Source organism: Spermophilus citellus (assembly GCF_964194105.1).
Source record: "Spermophilus citellus genome assembly, chromosome: 6".
Taxonomy (NCBI): Eukaryota; Metazoa; Chordata; class Mammalia; order Rodentia; family Sciuridae; genus Spermophilus; species Spermophilus citellus.
The window spans coordinates 65,650,130-65,667,368 of record NC_138187.1 but is presented as its reverse complement, the minus strand read 5'-3'; the positions used below and the strand labels follow the sequence as shown (position 1 = coordinate 65,667,368).

The 17,239-nt window shown below is 41.3% G+C and overlaps 1 protein-coding gene across 2 annotated transcripts in view; it reads right to left on the bottom strand.

The window, feature by feature from the left end:
• JCAD (junctional cadherin 5 associated) overlaps nt 1-15,935 on the bottom strand; it is a 53,612-nt gene extending 37,677 nt beyond the window's left edge. Inside the window, exon 1 of one of the 2 annotated variants that reach the window (XM_081297753.1) lies at nt 15,796-15,935. The gene's annotated coding sequence lies outside the window, so the exon portion shown is untranslated. The remainder of the gene's footprint in view (nt 1-15,795) is intronic. The other variant, XM_081297754.1, reaches the window with a different exon arrangement.
• Nucleotides 15,936-17,239: the final 1,304 nt, after the last annotated feature.

Here is a 17,239-nt window from a genome sequence, read left to right as displayed (position 1 = left end):
TATATCCCCCAAAGATAAACTTAAAATAACCCTTTTTACTCTAAACTTTTTAAATTTAGATTCATCGGGACTTAGTGCTGCGGAAAGACACTTGTACCCCAAAAATGTACATAAGCCTAAGGTACTTTGGAAAGATATTCTAACAGGACAATGGAAAGGCCCCGATCCAGTCATAGTATGGAATCGGGGTGCTGTCTGTGTTTTCCCACAGGATGAACAACAACCGATTTGGATTCCAGAGAGATTAACTAAAACAATTTCTACAGAAAAAGAAGATGATTTGACTCAAATTCATAACAGCTGACATCCAGAGCTCCAGCTTGGCTATTCTTACATCTGCGGCAGTGATTAACCAAGGTGTTTTTTTTTTTTTTCAATATCTATTTTATTATTGCATTTTTCCCACACCATAAAGTTCTATTTTATTTTATTTTATTTATTTATTTATTTTTTGAGCTCATACAAACCTAGGTTAATGTTTTTCTGATCAGTTTTATTTTTTGACTGTGTTTTATTTTTTGACTGTGGAGTTTTTAAACATTGCAATGGAGATTTCACCTAGGTATAGTTACAAGGCCTTTATTTACTATTGTCTTATGTGTTGTATGTTGTGTGCACACTTCTGTTTTGTGTTGTATGTCTGTATGTATGTATGTCCATATTTCTTATATGAGGAGCGCTCATGAAAAAATGGATCCAAATTTTTTCTTTATTCACGTGATTTATATGGTTTAATTTAAATTAGGTGAACAGCTGTTAATGATTGTTTTTAAAGATGGTTAACAGATTTGTTTGTTTGCTAATTTAAATTTGGTAAACAGCTGTTAAGGATTGTTTTTAAAGGAGTTTAACAGATCTGTTTGTTTACTTTCACCTTTCCTTTTTATTATATTTAATAATTCTGTTCAGGATAATGTCTCTTTAGCATCATTGCCAGAATTCCCATCTCCATCCCAGTGCCGGTGAAGACTAAGATAAAACCAAACTACAGCTTCTATGATAGCAATCACAGTAAACTGTATAAACTGATGCATCAATGAATATAACTCAACAAGTAATGCTATCAAGGACTTGATTTACTTTGGGAGGAAATGGACACATTGATAGACTCCTCCAATTTGAACTGCTTCCAGAACTTGCCTGGACTATATATCAGTTGCATACATTGTGAAATATCATCTGGTGCACCGAATTGTGGTACTGCTGGCATATCTTTGCTGATGGTGTCACCAGTGATGCAATTTCCTTGCCAGCTCACCCCATGTTTATTGTGGTAATACTGGCATATCTTTGCTGATGGTGTCACCAGTGACGCAATTTTTCCAAGGAGCCATCAATTGGCTTAATGTCGTGGCATTTCTGTATCCTCCTCCCTTCTACTAGTGATGGTCTAAAATTTGGGGGCCAACAGAGGTGAGGCAAAGAACCTCACCCCCCCACTGGCACCAAGGCAAAATTTGGGGGCCAACAGAGGTGAGGCAAGAACCTCACCCCCCCCACTGGTGCATAGGCCTATCCACAAGCATGGCTGAATGCTGGACCGGTAGTCAGTGACGGGTTGATCTGATTACAATGGATTCAACCTAAGACAGGAAGCTGACGCCTAAAGGTCAGTTCTCCCATGACGGGTAAGAACCATATGTTAAATTGGACAACCTACCAGGCACGGTCCATAGCCACATTGCTTGTTGCTTAATTAAACAGAAGGGGGCAAATGCTAGGAGCCACAAACAAAATATAAATGGCACCTTTGGTTGTAAAGCGACGCCAACTAGCCACTGAGGTATTATTATGCTAAGATTTACATTCATATGCAAATTGGGCTCCTGCTGTTCACCTTGGCTTGCTACAGGACTCAAGTTACCGGACTGCTGGAGAGTTCCCATTGGTTGGGGAAAGATAGTAGGAGGAAATTCCGGGGAAGGTCCGGGACCCTGGCTCCGGGAGGCGCGCGGTTCCGGCAGACGCCCGCGTGGGAGGACCGGGTTTGGCTTGCCTGCGGCGGCTTTTTCAAAATAAAGTTTTGTTCCTGCTTGACTGGCTCGTGATTCTGTGCCCAGCCAAGACTGCGGCAGACTACCTCTTGGAGAAGAGTCCAAAACAGTGTTTAAGTGAAGAAATGATCAAAACTGCCCAAGGACCTCTAGCCCCACTCATCTAAAAAGAAGCGCACCAAAGGAGTCAGGGCAGAGCAAACACAGACACAGAAGCTGCAATTACTACTTCATGCTTCTAAAATGAGAAACTACCAAGACCCAGCCTAATCTTATTATATGTGCCTGTTTTCATCTTGAAGGCATACCTTTTGCTCTGAAGGGCAGAGGGAGTCTTTAATCAACACGTAGCCATGATACACTCCAGTGCAAGCAATCGGAAAAGCCACTGCCAGGGCAGCTCCCCAGGGAGGCTAACTAGCAGCTGGAAATAGATTTGAAGTGCTTAGGCTCATAATGAGAAAACAAACAACGTGCTGATCCAGCTCACACACTCTACCTGCTGGGCAATATGAAAGTTTCCACGTGAGACTTTAAAGAACAGAATTTTTCCTCAACAACTTTTGGGGGAAAGTGCTGCATCTCTTGGTCAAGGGTGTCCACACTCAAATTCTGCCATCTTAATTGGCAGCAGCTGACCCCAGTATAAGCTGCCCAAAGGCAAGCGGACCAAGAAAGAAGAAAACAGCAAACAGGCAGGGCTGCCATGTTGATTCACCAGGTGGGAGACAGGTTGTGGTCAGATGGATAGATGGATTCACCACTGCTTCAGCCTCTGCAGAGGCTGGTTGAAGCTCTGGCCTGGTGATAGCATAAAAAAAGCTGGCTTGGTCAGAGCTTGGCCAGCTCCAGCCCCACTTTGCTGGTGCTTAGAAATAGAGTCACTGTGGCCACCACAAACAATGGCCAGGAAATGCCTGCTGGCCCATGTGCAGGTGTGAGGAAGACGCCTGTGCTTCCTGTCAGCAGGAATTCTCCCTGGGGTCCCTCGTGTTATTCTGCTGACTGTGCATGTCCTGGCTTTGCATTGCCCACTAGACCACAGGAGCAGGACAGTCCCTGTTGTCAGCCTGGGGAGGTCTGCACAGTGTAGGTCTATAATTTTCCATCACATCCCTCCATTCTATGGCAGCTACTGCACTCACAGGAACATCTCTATGGCAACTTCACCATTCCTGACACTCCTCTGGAATGACACTCCCAGGGCTGCCTGACTTGGGTCATTCACTTAGAAAAGGAAGGACCAAGAGAAGCAGCATTTGTTCTCTGACTCAACTGAGCAAATCACTAGGCTAGGAACTATAGTCAAATGAGATGTTATTGTAAAATCAGAGGTATGGGGACACAGGCTCAAGGCTCTGAGGACAAGGTCTTTGCTTTGTTCCATGCCTACTTTCCAGTAGTATCTAGTATTTAGTATCTTCTTAATACATAAATACCCGTTGAATTAAGGCACAAAAGAGAAAGGGGCATTTGAATTAGGTTTTGAAGAATAATTAGGAGTTCACTAGATAAGCTGCATGTGAATACATATGAGAAGGGAACCTGGCACATAAAGTACACTGTGGGTACAGTGATTCCAAGAGTAAAGAAATGGCTTAGTAACAAAATCTTGGGGGCCTAGAACAGAGTCCCAGACCCTCTGACTCACATCCGAGTCAGCTCCAGAGCTGACTGGCATATGTTCCACACAGAGCTGGTTGTACTGCAGCTCAATTATCAGAATGGTGAAGAAGCAATAACCATCCCAAAATGTATATGTGGGTCATTTTCCTACTAGGGATGGGGAAGTTGGTCCAATATGACTATATGTTTGGAATTATACTTAGCAAAACCTTAAATGGCATGACAACCCATACCAAGCCATAAAAATTTTTTGAAAAAGATGTATAGGTATACAAGTCATAACCCGACCTTAAAGATCTGAGGTGAAAAGTATTCCGAATGCTAGAAACTACAAACTCATTTCCATCCCTCAGAGGTAGGCAGACCCCGGGGAGCAGGAGCACAGAGCACACAGACTTCAACACTCAGGACTTACAGCCACGTGAGGAGCCCAAGAGGCCAGGGGAGACCACAAGCCCAGCAGTAACCGACGTTGCTGCCCCCATCTAAACTTGTGGAAAACTTCCACTCCCAAGGCTAATGCTTTTTGCCTTGTCAATCCCAGCTCAACCTGGCTCCTATTGCATTTCCACATTCACAATGATCACTACCCTCTCCCCTCAGAGGTTTCTGAACAGTGTCATATTATTTCTAACCTTTGTCATATTCAGCTTACCTTCTCTAGCACCCTTATCTATGCAATGGGCTGCCTCAAGAGGTGGCAGGCTTCTCCTCACAAACATGTCAATTACAGTGGCCACTAGGACGATCTGCTGAGGTATAGGAAACTCAGGTATCTACCAAGTTGCTGCACTGGAAAGATGGCCCTTTAACATTTCTTTCCAGCATTCTAAATCAACAACTTTGATTCTATCACTCAGACACCAACTCAAAAGGTGGCTATAAAGACAAATATACAATAATAAATAGATAGATAGATAGATAGATATAGTAGGAAGGAGGAGACAGCATGGTGGTGCACACTTATAATCCCAGAGACTTGTAAGGCTGAGGCAAGAGGATCCCAACTTCCAAGGTATCTGGGAAAGTCAGACCCTGTCTCAAAATAAAAAATAAAAAGGGCTGGGGTAAAGCTCAGTGGTAAAGCACCCCTGGATTCAATCTCCAGTAGCCCTCCTCCAAAAAAGAGGTGGTGGAGGGGAGAATTTCTCAAAATCTATCAAATTTTGCTAGGTTTATGTACAAATATCCTGCAATGAATCCCATAAGAACATGTATAAAATAATAATAATAATAATAATAATAATAATAATAATAATAATGTCAGAGGGATCAGTAAAACAGAGCAAGTGGATTGGGGGAGGGAGGAAGAGAGGGAAAGGGAAGATATTGAGAAAGGATATTGAGCAAATTATGTTATGTGTACATATGAATACAGCATAATGAATCCCACTAGTATGTGTAATTATAATGCACCAACTTAAAAAAAAGACAAATGCATAATGAAATATGACATCAACCTAACTTATTACCATCATTATTGTTAACAACACATTTCACAACCTGGAACTGTCTGTGTACAGGTACACTGGCACAGGATCAGGTGTGATGGCAGCCCTTTGCCGATACTCGGATTCCTGGAGCCAGTGAGTAACCACACCAAGGTTCAGTTCTGTCATGTGCAAAATGGCAATGTTACTATCTTTCCATCTCACCTGACTGCTTAGTGGGCCCAATGAGAACATGCAGAAGTGTAAATCACCATACACATATAACATTATAGATTTATTGTGCTATAATGTTTCTAGTTTATCTCTGAGGTTACTTGCTTATGGAAAGATTTCAAACAGTTGCTAATTTTACCATGGAGTTCAGACCATTTCCTGATTTCTTTTGTATCATTTGCTATGTTACTCTTGTTTGATTTCCAAAGCCATTCCTGCCTTATATCACCCACATATCTAGTCTTCTCTGAGTGTACATTTCAACTTCCAGCCAAGTAACTAAGAAAAAAAGTATTATTTTATATAGTCGAAACACATTTGCTGAGTGCCTATAATGTGCCAGGAATTATAATTATAACAGTGAACAAGACACATTCTTTGCCCTTGAGGATCTGACTGTCTAGCTGTAAAGATAGCTAGAAAAGAGGCAATTACAATACAGCATATGCATACATTAGTGAAGGGAGCTTGCCACCTATGCCATCCTGGAGAGGGAGCAGGGCACAGTATGAAGAGTGTGGGCTTTGACATCAGAAAGACCTACATTTCCACCCTGGCAGCCTTTATCTAAGGATACTTATCTTCTAAGCCTATTTTCTCATCTGTAAAATAGATGTATCCATCACTTTTTCCAAAGAAGAATATGTGGTGCCTAGGAACTTTCAGGCTGTTAAGACAGTCACTTCTATTGGGCTTCATAGCACTGGAAAGATTTTCTCTTTTAATTAAGAGAAATCAGGGCAGACCAGCAACCTGGCTCTCAGGGACCTTCTCACTCTCTTGGGCCTTCAACCATATGATATACTCTTTCCTAGTTTGGTTCTGTATAGCTTGGGTTATGTCAAACAAGGCTTTTGATCAAAACAAACTTTGTAGAACAGCACATACAAAGAAGAAAAATCAGACTGATGAAAATAACCTTTTTGTAAAAGAAAGATTTTGTGCTGAGTATGCAAAAAAAGGAAAAAAAATAGATGCAATCTTTCAAGTTTTTTTCCCCTGTCTTGTTTTTAAAATGAAAAATAAAATGTTAAAACTTAAGTTTCAATGGAAGAAACAGTGATGGAAACAAGACACAAGAACACTGAGGTAGGTGCCACTGAGTTTAGTCCCAGTCTCTCTGTTACTTTCATGACGTGGAACCAAAAAAGAAATATTTATTAGCATGTAGTCTCTAATTTAGGTAGAGGAATAACAAGGCTGGAGAGCCAAGTTTTTCTGGGTGAGGTTTTTGACCAATCCATGACATCTCTAGATTTATATTCTATTCTTTTCAGCCCTTAGGAAATGCCTGTGACAGGTTGTAAAGTGCTCAAAATACTGTCCCAACGATATACAAGTTCACCAAGAATTCCCTTCAATTCAGGGTTAATTTACTTTCTGTGCCTCTCACCCCATGGCCCCAATAAACTCTCTCTACCAACCAGGAGGAAGAACGTACAATAGGAGCCCACAATCACAGGACACATGAACAATCAAATCCACATCCATGAGGATCTGCCATGAGCCAGACACTGTGTCAGTTCCTTGGCACTTTGCTTTCTTTTGTATTCCCATCAACTTCCCGATGCAGCTGTGGATATCTCCATTTCACAGATGAGAATACTGAGGCTGCAAGCCCAAGGCGACACAGCTTCTAAGTGGCAGATCCAAGGTCTGCCTAGCTTTGAAGTCCATGTGTTGAGATTTAACACTCCTGGGAAGGTGCTGATAGTTCCTGGAGGTGAGTAAAGAAGGGCTTGCAAGAGCATGGGTGAGAAGGGGAATGGGCCACTTTGTATCTCCAGGCTTTAGGAAGGCATCAAAACAGAACAACTGTGATGGAGAAGTGAAGGCATGGACTAACTAAACACCTGAAAGAATGCACCTGCAGAGTGGGCACGCAATCTATCCTATAGATTCCCCTGCTCTTAAGCAGGTGCAGCCCTCCATATTCTCCCCCACCCACTGCCACCTAGAAGTGAGCGAGTAATAAAATGTCCAAAACCTTTCCACTGAGTCCTTCTTTGGGGTCTTTATGTTTAGGCTTTTTCAGCCTTGGGATTGAACACCAGGCTACTATTTAAGACTTATTCATTTTATACTTCCTTCCTCATCATCAAGTTCCCTAATTTACCAAATAATATATAAACAAGAAAAATCAAAAAGATATGGTAGCATTAAACTTAAAAACTATATACTTTAAAAGAAAAACAATTCTCCCTTATTCTCTTGAATTAGATGGTTCTTGTGGATGACTCTACACACACACACACACACACACACACACACACACACACACTCACAAGTCAGTGCCTCCCTTATCCATATGTCTTGATGGCCACACTGATATTAATTTTTAAATATCCAGCAATATGCTTCATTCACAAATATATCATTGACTGTACGTCACAAGCCTCTTTGGTCATTTTAAGTCATGGGCTCTTTCTAAGTAATGTTGAGCTATCATAAAACCTGCTGGGTAAAACCAAAAAACAGGCAAATCACATCTAGGACAAATGAGAGAGGAGTAACAGCAACAACAAAACCCTAAATTAAAAAAAAAAAAAAGACAAAAACAAAAAACCCTACATAGAAATGGCCACTCTTATCGGCAACATCAACAGAATTTGGACCTCAAGTAGGTAATGGAAACCACAACTGGATCCAGGCAAAGAAAAGACTGCTCAATGGTGAATCTGGCAAGAAAGGGAATAGGAAAGTGGAGAGAGGGATGACAGAGGGGGGACAAGTAGTTAGATGTCCCCTCAACTACAACTCGCAGGCATGTGAGTAGAGGGGATAAGAAGAAAAGGAGTAATTTTCAGGAGGGGAAGTACAATGGATTTTAGGTTTGGTATGACTAGGATAATGGTCATTTCTTTTACAGAAATGGGAAATAATTATTGGTTCAACAGTATGACAGGTAATTTGACTTTGATTCAACCCAACTCTTCCCACAAAATTCTTTTTTTTCTCTTTTAATTGATTTTATTTTTTTTAAATACAACAGCGGAATGTATTACAATTCTTATTACACATATAGAGCACAATTTTTCATATCTTTGTATAAAGTATATTCATGCCAATTCATGTCTTTATTCATGTACTTTGGGTTTTTTGCATTAAATTCTTATTACACATATATATCACAATTTTTCATAATGCTGTTTGTATATAAAGTAGGTTGACACCCAATTCGAGTCTTCATACATGTACTTTGGATAATGATGTCCATCACATTCCACCATCCTTGCTAATCCCCTGCCTTCTCCCTTTCCCACCCTCTCATCTTTCTTATCTAGAGTTCCTCTATTCCTCCCATGCTTCCCCTCCCTACCCCACTCTGACTCAACTTCCTTATATCAGAGAAAACATTGGCATTTGGGGGGGGGGGGGATTGGCTAACTTCACTTACCATTATCTTCTCCAATGCCATCCATTTACCTGCAAATGCCATGATTTTATTCTCTTTTATTGCTGAGTAAAATTCCATTGTGTATATATGCCACTTTTTTTTTATCCATTCATCCACTGAAGGGCATCTAGGTTGGCTCCACAGTTTAGCTATTGTGAATTGTGCTCTATAAACATTGATGTGGCTTCTCACAAAATTTTCTTTTTCCCCAAACAATGCAAATGGATTTTCAAAGACTAATTATCTGTCCCTTCCCAAAGACCACCAAAGAGACCACATAAAGCAATTTCTCTGTATTGCTGATTTCTGAGGTAAGTATTAGCTCTATCATTTATATTCAAATGGTCAGGATTATAAAATCAGGAAGCTGTTGTTAACACTTATCTGATACTAAAGGGTGGAGCTGAATTGCTTCCCTCTTCTTGTTTGGATGCCTATTTTACCATGTTGAGGTGTGTGTGTCCAGTTAGATAGAGCCTGGGACTGCAGGGAGAAAAAACAACCTCTGGGTCTCAGTCTTCCCCTGCAAGAGAATAACCGGAAGCCTGAACTAGAGGTTCATTAGGCTCCTTCTAGCTCTTAAAAATCTGCTGGGATCTCCAGACTGTGCTCCCTTGTGATGAATAGCATGCATTTCTAAGTCAGCTGGCCACAGGAGAAAGAGAGAGAGGAGGAAAAAAAAAAAAAAAAAAAAGGAAGAGTACAACTAGTGGCCATGGCACAGAGCAAAGCTAAGTAGGTCATATGCAGATAGACCCTCTGACCTTGGCCTCATTAGCACCAGGGCAGAGGCCACTCATGAAAGCAGAGGTAAATGGCCACACATTGAGAAGAGGAGGACCAGTGAGTTAAACATCTAGCTATTCTCCATCCCAGAGAGCAGGTGTTGCGCACTTAACTCCAATCTAAATTCATTAAAACACTTTTTTTTTTTTTTTTTTTTTTTGCACTGGACAAGCCAGATACTATATTCTGCACTAGAGAATGTAAAGACAGACCAGACCTGGTCAACCCCCTCCCTGGCGGATGTTACAATCCAGGTGGTGTTTATTCTCATCACTAGCGTGGAGAGCAGCAAATAAATGCCATTTAACATGTATCATTTCCTCCTCCTTTTCCATTTATTAAAAAAAAACAATATTTTTATTCCCATAATTACAGTTATAGGGCTCCCTAAGACATGGAGAGGAAACAAAATACTAATAAACTCATTGCAACCAGAACTTTCTTTCCTTTTTAAAATTTGCTTAGAACATGAACTGAAAATTAAAACACACAAATACCCAATCAAAAATATAAAAAAGAAAGCTCACTCTTACCTGTAATCAGAGAAATGCAAATTACACCAAAATGCCATTATTCACATACCAGATTACTGAAGCTTTAAAAAAGCTGTGTTTGTTGTTATGAGGGCATGGTAACTTATCAGGCCTCTTCTACCTATGGGTGTAAGTGTGTATGCAAGGGGCTGTGCACAAATGCATATTCCTTTCTTGAAAAGTGATTAGCTGATGTAATCCCAGAGGCTCAGGAGGCTGAGGCAGGAGGATTGTGAGTTCAAAGCCAGTCTCAGCAAAAGCAAGGCTCTAAGTAACTCAGTAAGACCCTGTCTCTAAATAAAATACAAAATAGGACTGAGGATGTGGCTCAGTGGTCAAGTGCTCCTGAGTTCAATCCCCAGTACAAAAAAAAGGGGTGGAGGCGGGGTGGGGTGGGGGGAATAGGTGATATGTAATGAAATCTTTAAACATGTGAAGCCCTATGAAGTACTAATGTCACTTCTTAGGATCTATCCTAATGAAATATTCAGAGGTATATACACGTAGAAGTGTAAGGCTATATATCCAAGTTTTATTTGTGATAAAACATTGAAATAAATGTTCATTAGGGGATGGCTAAAAAAAATTGATGCATCTATATGGCAGACTATAATATGAATACACATGTATAAAATTATGTTTTCAGGTATCTTATAGCACAGAGAAATGCTCATACTACTACGTTAAATAACAAAGACATGATTCAAATGCTAGATTAATGTGATATCAATTTTATTTATACACCTGTACACACAGAAGGGGAAAAACACCAAAAGGAAACATAACAAAATTCAATAATGATACCGGACTCTGGGTTTTTAAAAAAAATTTCCTTATTTGTACTTAATGTATTTAATGATGTCTATCATGAAATATATTATGTTGATGATACGAAGTTGCTAACAGGTCAAAAATAGTCAAATATTGGCAATTTCATATTCTTCACATACTTAATTTCATTAATACTAACTTAAGTATATATAACTTACTATTGTGTATATGTTATAATTAACTTAAGCTATATTAGTATAACATTTCATCATCAGTAATTTGTCATAATCACTCATAATTCGTATATTAAGTTTTTAACTTAATTAAGTTATAGTAACAATGATTAATAACATAATGATTATTATTATTAAAAAATAATAATATAGCTAATCATGCATATTTGTCTCTTATATTAATTTTTAGTTCATGTTGCAGGCTCCCCTCCAAAGAAAACTTTTTAAAAAAACAAAGAGTTGCCTAGGTATGATTAATAAAATGTATCTTTGAAAATATATTGCATATTTGGAAGACTCTAAACCATAAAAGAAAGAGTGAAGAAAAGAATAGATGAAAAGAATAAATTACATAAGGATCTAGAATTTGGCACACATATTTTATCTGCCATAGATATGCTTAACGTGTTTTGGGTAAGCCTAAGATCATGTGTTCTGAAGAAACCCAATACAAGATTACAATTTGCATTCTAAAGGTCTTGATTAGACATAGTTACTCCTCTAAAAAACCTAAAATATCTCAGTTATATTCACTGACATTCCATACTTAAGATGTAATCAGTCCCTCAAATTGTTGGCAATTCAGTGTAAATATTTCTTCAACTGACAACTTTCAGGTCTAATGTTATGATTAATATAGAGCAAAACACTTTCTTTAAACAAGAGGTAAATAGCTCTTTTACAGACAGAACAAATCAGGATGGAGTATACTGCTATACTCAGGATGGAGTATATTGGTGTAATACATGAATTGTGAATGCTTTCTGCAGCTTTTTTTGGTAATTGTAGAATTATGCTTTTTATAATGACAATAGGATTTCCATTTCCCTTGCAAGTCTTAATTATTAAATAAATAACTCCAAAGTTCTATTTTAAGTTCTGGGACAAGTTCTCACAGACTGTTGTTACCATACCACACAGTGTGAGGACCAGCTCTGCCACAGCCCTCATGTCATTAAAAACTCATAAGGCATGAAAAGCAGATCTAATCTGTGAAATAATCGTTTTGGCAGAAGAACCACCACTGAGTTTGCTTTCCTTAAGGTGATAAAAAGAAAAAAAATAAAGGGATGGAAAACTTGGGGTCCAAGATAAAAAGAATCTTGAAATATTAATTGCTGGATTAATGAGAATGAGAGATAAATTACTTTTCTAATTCTTCTATGTCTCCACAACTTGGGAACACACTCCTGTCTTCTTTCACTTCTAAATTCTGTGTCACACAATTCATGCTCTGGCTACTTCACCTCTTTTTTTATAAAAGACCCCAAGTACCTGATTAACATTTTTTAAAGATTACAAATCATTAAGAAAGGACTGAAATTAGGTATGATTTTTGACAATCATCTGGAATTTGGGGTTATTTGTAAAAATAACTATAAAACTTACACTAGGTTAGAATTTTATTCCATTATCATCATCATAACACATAAAGCCTGCCATGTAATGATTTCTATTAAACTTTTAACATACTAGTTTTATTTCATACTTTTTAAATATCTTTAGGATAAAAATGTTAAAGTTCAAATTATTTCGTATAATTTTTACATTTTTATTTATTTTCGAATTACAAGGGTCATGTAAAGTTATTTCAAAAGTAAACATTGCAAAATTCAGAGCTTAAGTAAAAAAAAAAAAAAAAAAAAAAAATTCCTAATAACCCTACTGTGCCAAGAGATAACCAGAAGAAATAGTTGCTTCTATTTCTCCAACTATGCATAGAGGTGCTTTCATTTTTTTTGTTGTTGTTACTGTTTTCTTTCTTTTGCCTATTTGAAATACATGGCAGTATCTCCTCATAACAGTTACGTAAATTCTTTCATTTACACATGCAGAGACAAGCTTTATTAGGTAAGCTATAAAGAGATAACCAATAAGCAGAAAATTCTAAAGATAGTGGATTGATCATAAATGTTTGCCAGTTTGAGCAAGCTGTTCCTAAACATATTATCTATAGAAAGTTGTTGAGAAATACAATTATAAAAAGTCAAGGTAATAAATTTCAAATAAAACACCCTAAATTCAAATCAAGATTACTGAGGTTTTAATATGGGTGTGGGTCCTGGATTTCCTAAAGCAAAGCATAGGAAGACAGATCTTCCCTTCCCTGGGCTGCTGGCTTTAGCAAGTGAGTTCTCTCAGTATTCTTCAAGCCACAGGCCTTTGGAGTAAAGCACAAGGCAAAAGGTTTTCACAAGGATGATAATCCTAAAGGTAAAAAAGCAACATCTTCAAACAACTAGAAGAAACTGCAATAAGGGGCTCTGCAACAGGCCCAGAAGATTCCAGAGATATAGTCTTTGCTTATCAAAATGAAAGTCACAACAGAACAATTGTTTCAATCCAAGGCTCTATGTTCTAAACTCTCTCCAGATTAATTACTGTGGAGTCTGGCCAAGCTCATTAAAAGGGAAACTCTGGCCTCCTACCATGATTGGTGTTTACTGTTCGTCTAAACCAGGGGGCTCTCCCAGCAAGGACAAGGAGGACTTGGAGGAGCCACCAACTCCTGGGCTTTCTTTACTGATGGTAATGAAAGAATTTATCTTTGAATACCATTTTAAAAGCAGACTTCAAGAATCTTCATATTTACCTTATTTTTTAATTGAAAAATTGGTTCCTTTCTATTTTCCTTGTGTATCTTGGATCACCAGTTGTATTTTATAACTACTGAACAATACATTGCAGGCCTCTGGAATCTGTGATCTCTCAGATGAGTTATCAGATAACTCTGATGAGCTCCTCTAGCACTCCAGAGCATGTGGTCACTCAGGCATTTTATGTTCCAAGAGGGTGGAAAGACAATTTTTTTTTTTCTCCCCCTGAAGCAGGCTTCCTCCACCCACCCTATCCCTCGTGGGCCTGCCAAGGGCCTGACCTCCCAGTCTCTGCAGCAGAGGGTGAAATTTTGCAGGAGGAAGGCCCAACAGATTAAAGGCCTCTGTTCAACAAATATTTGCTCACCCACTCCAGCAAGAGTAAAAGTTTGCTACATGTTGCCTGTCTGGAGTAAAAGGGAGAGACAGTCAGGAAGCTTGTTCAGCTGGTGACAGAATTAGACACCTAATATCAAGGTAAATAATGAAGTCCAAGCACTCAGAACACTAGGAAAAACCAAAGGAATTTACCAAACTCATGATTTCATATGAAAACCAACACAACTCCCATCAAACAGAATCTCTATGTGATTTCCATAGATCTTTCTTCAAGATTGCTTTGTTGGATGGTCTCAATCCAACTATTTTAAACTCTAGAACTACCTTACATAAGGCACAGTTTTCCTAAAGTTTGACCTTTACTGTTACACTATGTCTGCTTTAAAAAAAACAAAACAAAACAAAAAAAAAAAAAAAAAAAAAAAACAGAGCATTTCTGACCACCAAAATCCCACCTCTCACTTCCCTCCCAAGAATCTCCCCATCTTTCCACCCTCACCCCAAATCCCTGGGATGTTCATTCTTTAAGTCTGAAAAGACAAAAGGCCAGAGTAGGAAAACATGAAGCTGTGGGAGAAATATCACATTAAACTGTCACCGACAGGAAAAACCTGGGAATTGTGTGGTCCCCACTGCCCAGACCTCTCTGGAAGACAAGGCCTGACACCCAGACTTTGGGAGAGGTGAGAGGGAACTAATTCCTTAAAGTCCTCTGCTTCTAGAGATCCAGGATGAGCAATGACTAGGGCATGGCCAGGTAGTGGCTGGCGTAAAGTTCCCGTTTTTAATTAATTAACTTATTTTCTTCACCAGTAAAATCACAGCTTCTTTTTCAACCCCCCAGAAGAATCAGCGACAAGCGCTAGGTTTCTTTAACCACTGACAAGAAGCGAGAGTGGAGCTTTCAGCAGTGGGTGCTGAGCAACACTGTGGTCACAGCATCTAGTCAAACGCTGGCATTTGGGGATGAACTGACTGCGACTGGGGGTGAGGAACCACAGGGAACTCGCTGAGATCTGGGCACGGAGACCCATGGCGGCCAGGCTCCAGATCCCATAAACGAACTGATTTACAGCACCCCCAAGCGGGGTTCTTTCCCGAACCCCACAAGCAGCCGGGATCCGCAGCTGCTCTATCTGGGAAGCAGCAGCGAGTAGTGTCCTAATCCCTAGTCCCGACCGCGCAGCGCGGTGGGCGCGTAAGGCCCGGGCTGAGACACCAGCAGGGAGCGGGGGTGCGGCGGTGGCGGGCTCCTAACGTCCCGCCCGCAGGTCCCGACTGCTAGGGGTGCCGTGGGAACCGGGACCTCGGGGACTCCGAGCCGAGACTCAGTTTCTAGGGTGGAGAGGTCCGTGAAGTCAGGCGCGCAGGTGAGGGAGGGGGTTAATTGGACCCCCCCCCCGCTGTGTAGGGAGATGTACAGAGGGCAACGAGCGACCCCCGCCCTCCCGAGCCCTCCCGAGCCCTCCCCGCGCCCACTGGAGACGCGAGCGCTAACGCCAGCCACGGCCCTCGGAGCCCGCCCGGGGATTTCGGCGTCTCGTGCCCGGGACTGGCACCTCGGGGACTCGGACCCCTCCCAGACTTGCAGGCGCTTCCCCACCCTTGGGCTGCGGGCAAGGGGCCCGCCGCGGCTCGGCTGCCGGACTGAGCACCGCGCGGGGGGCTCCAGGCGGGGCTGCCACCCGGGGTTCGGACATCCCCTAACGCTGGGGAAGCTCGGACAGGAGCAACGTCCGGGCTGGAGAAGTTGGGGGGCGAGCGCGAGAGGCTGCCGGCAAGGCCCGCGAAAGCGCCGTGGGAGCTAGCCAAATGGACGGTGGGACTCAAGAGCGCGAGACACGCCAGGACTTACCGAGCGGCTCCCTCATGCTGGCCCGCGCCGCCGCCGCCGCCGCCGCAGCTCCGGCCGGCCGGGCACCAGCGCGACCCGCCCCGCCAGCAGCCGCCGCGGCCGAGCATGCCCGGAGCGCCGCCGCCCGCCCCGCCCACCGCCCGGGATAGCCCCGCCCATAGCTGGGGATAGCCCCGCCCACCGCCCTTGCCGCCTCGGGGCTCAGGCCCTTGGCGCTGGAGGGCAGCACCTGGGCACAGAGCCGGATGCGCGCGCTTCCAGGCCTGAAGTGGTAAGTAGCGCGGAAGGCACAGGTGGGCTGGCCACCCTTGCCTCTCTTTTCCTGTCACTTGTGTTTGGGCAGCGTCAATCTTCTGCCAATGTCCACATACAGAGATGCTCAAGAACATACACAGATACACACAAAACCCCTTCTCTACAGTCATAGAGTGATGCACACAAACACATTCGAATAGAGTCACACACAGGTACACAAACATATTTCACATACATACCCAAAAACTCACACAGCACAAACAGAACACACACACATATACAGTGAGGGCATGCTCAGCAGAAAACGGCGATGGTGACAACAGCTTGTTTAGGATTTACTTCTTAAGTAACATCTTAGCCTCTTAGCTACAGCCTGGAAAGGACCTTAGAGGTCAACTAGTGTCTATCCTTTCTTATGGCAGATGAGGAAACTGAAATCTGGGTTAGGATTTGCCTACAGACTGGGAGTAGGGAGAATAGGAGGAGGTCAGTGAGTTCAGACCACATTGAGCACTTCCTGACCCCAGACCCACTTCATGTTTCTCTTCAAGCAGCAGAGGGGAAGAAAGATTAGACTGCTAATCTGCTCAGGAGCAAGTTGTTACACTTTGAAGGGCAGAGAAAGACAAAGTGTTAAACTTTTCTTATGAATGGAGAGAGGCAAGGAGTGGGGCTAAGTCCATCCAACAAAAGTGGATGACAAGCAGGCTGATGTCCCCATAAAACTGAGTTTTTGTAAACCATTTAGCCACACTGTGGTTTTAGGAATGTGCTTGCTGATAATAACTAAAGTTTTGTTTTTGTTTTTTTCACTCTCCCCATATCTGCTCAGATTTTTCACTCTCCCCATATCTGCTCAAATTTTTTTTTAAGTAAAATGAAACATAGAAGACTTTTCCCAGGAGTTGGTCAATAACATTTGTATCATTACTTCTTGTCATCAAAGCATCTTTCAAGGTAGGTTGCTTCAATGACATATACAATTCCTTTTTCTCCTCATTTTTCCAACTCATTGAAATAAACTTTTATTATTTCTTTATTGGTTGTTCAAAACATTACAAAGCTCTTGACATATCATATTTCATACATTAGATTCAAGTGGGTTATGAACTCCCATTTTTACCCCGTATGCAGATTGCAGAATCACATCGGTTACACATCCACATTTTTACATAATGCCATATTAGTA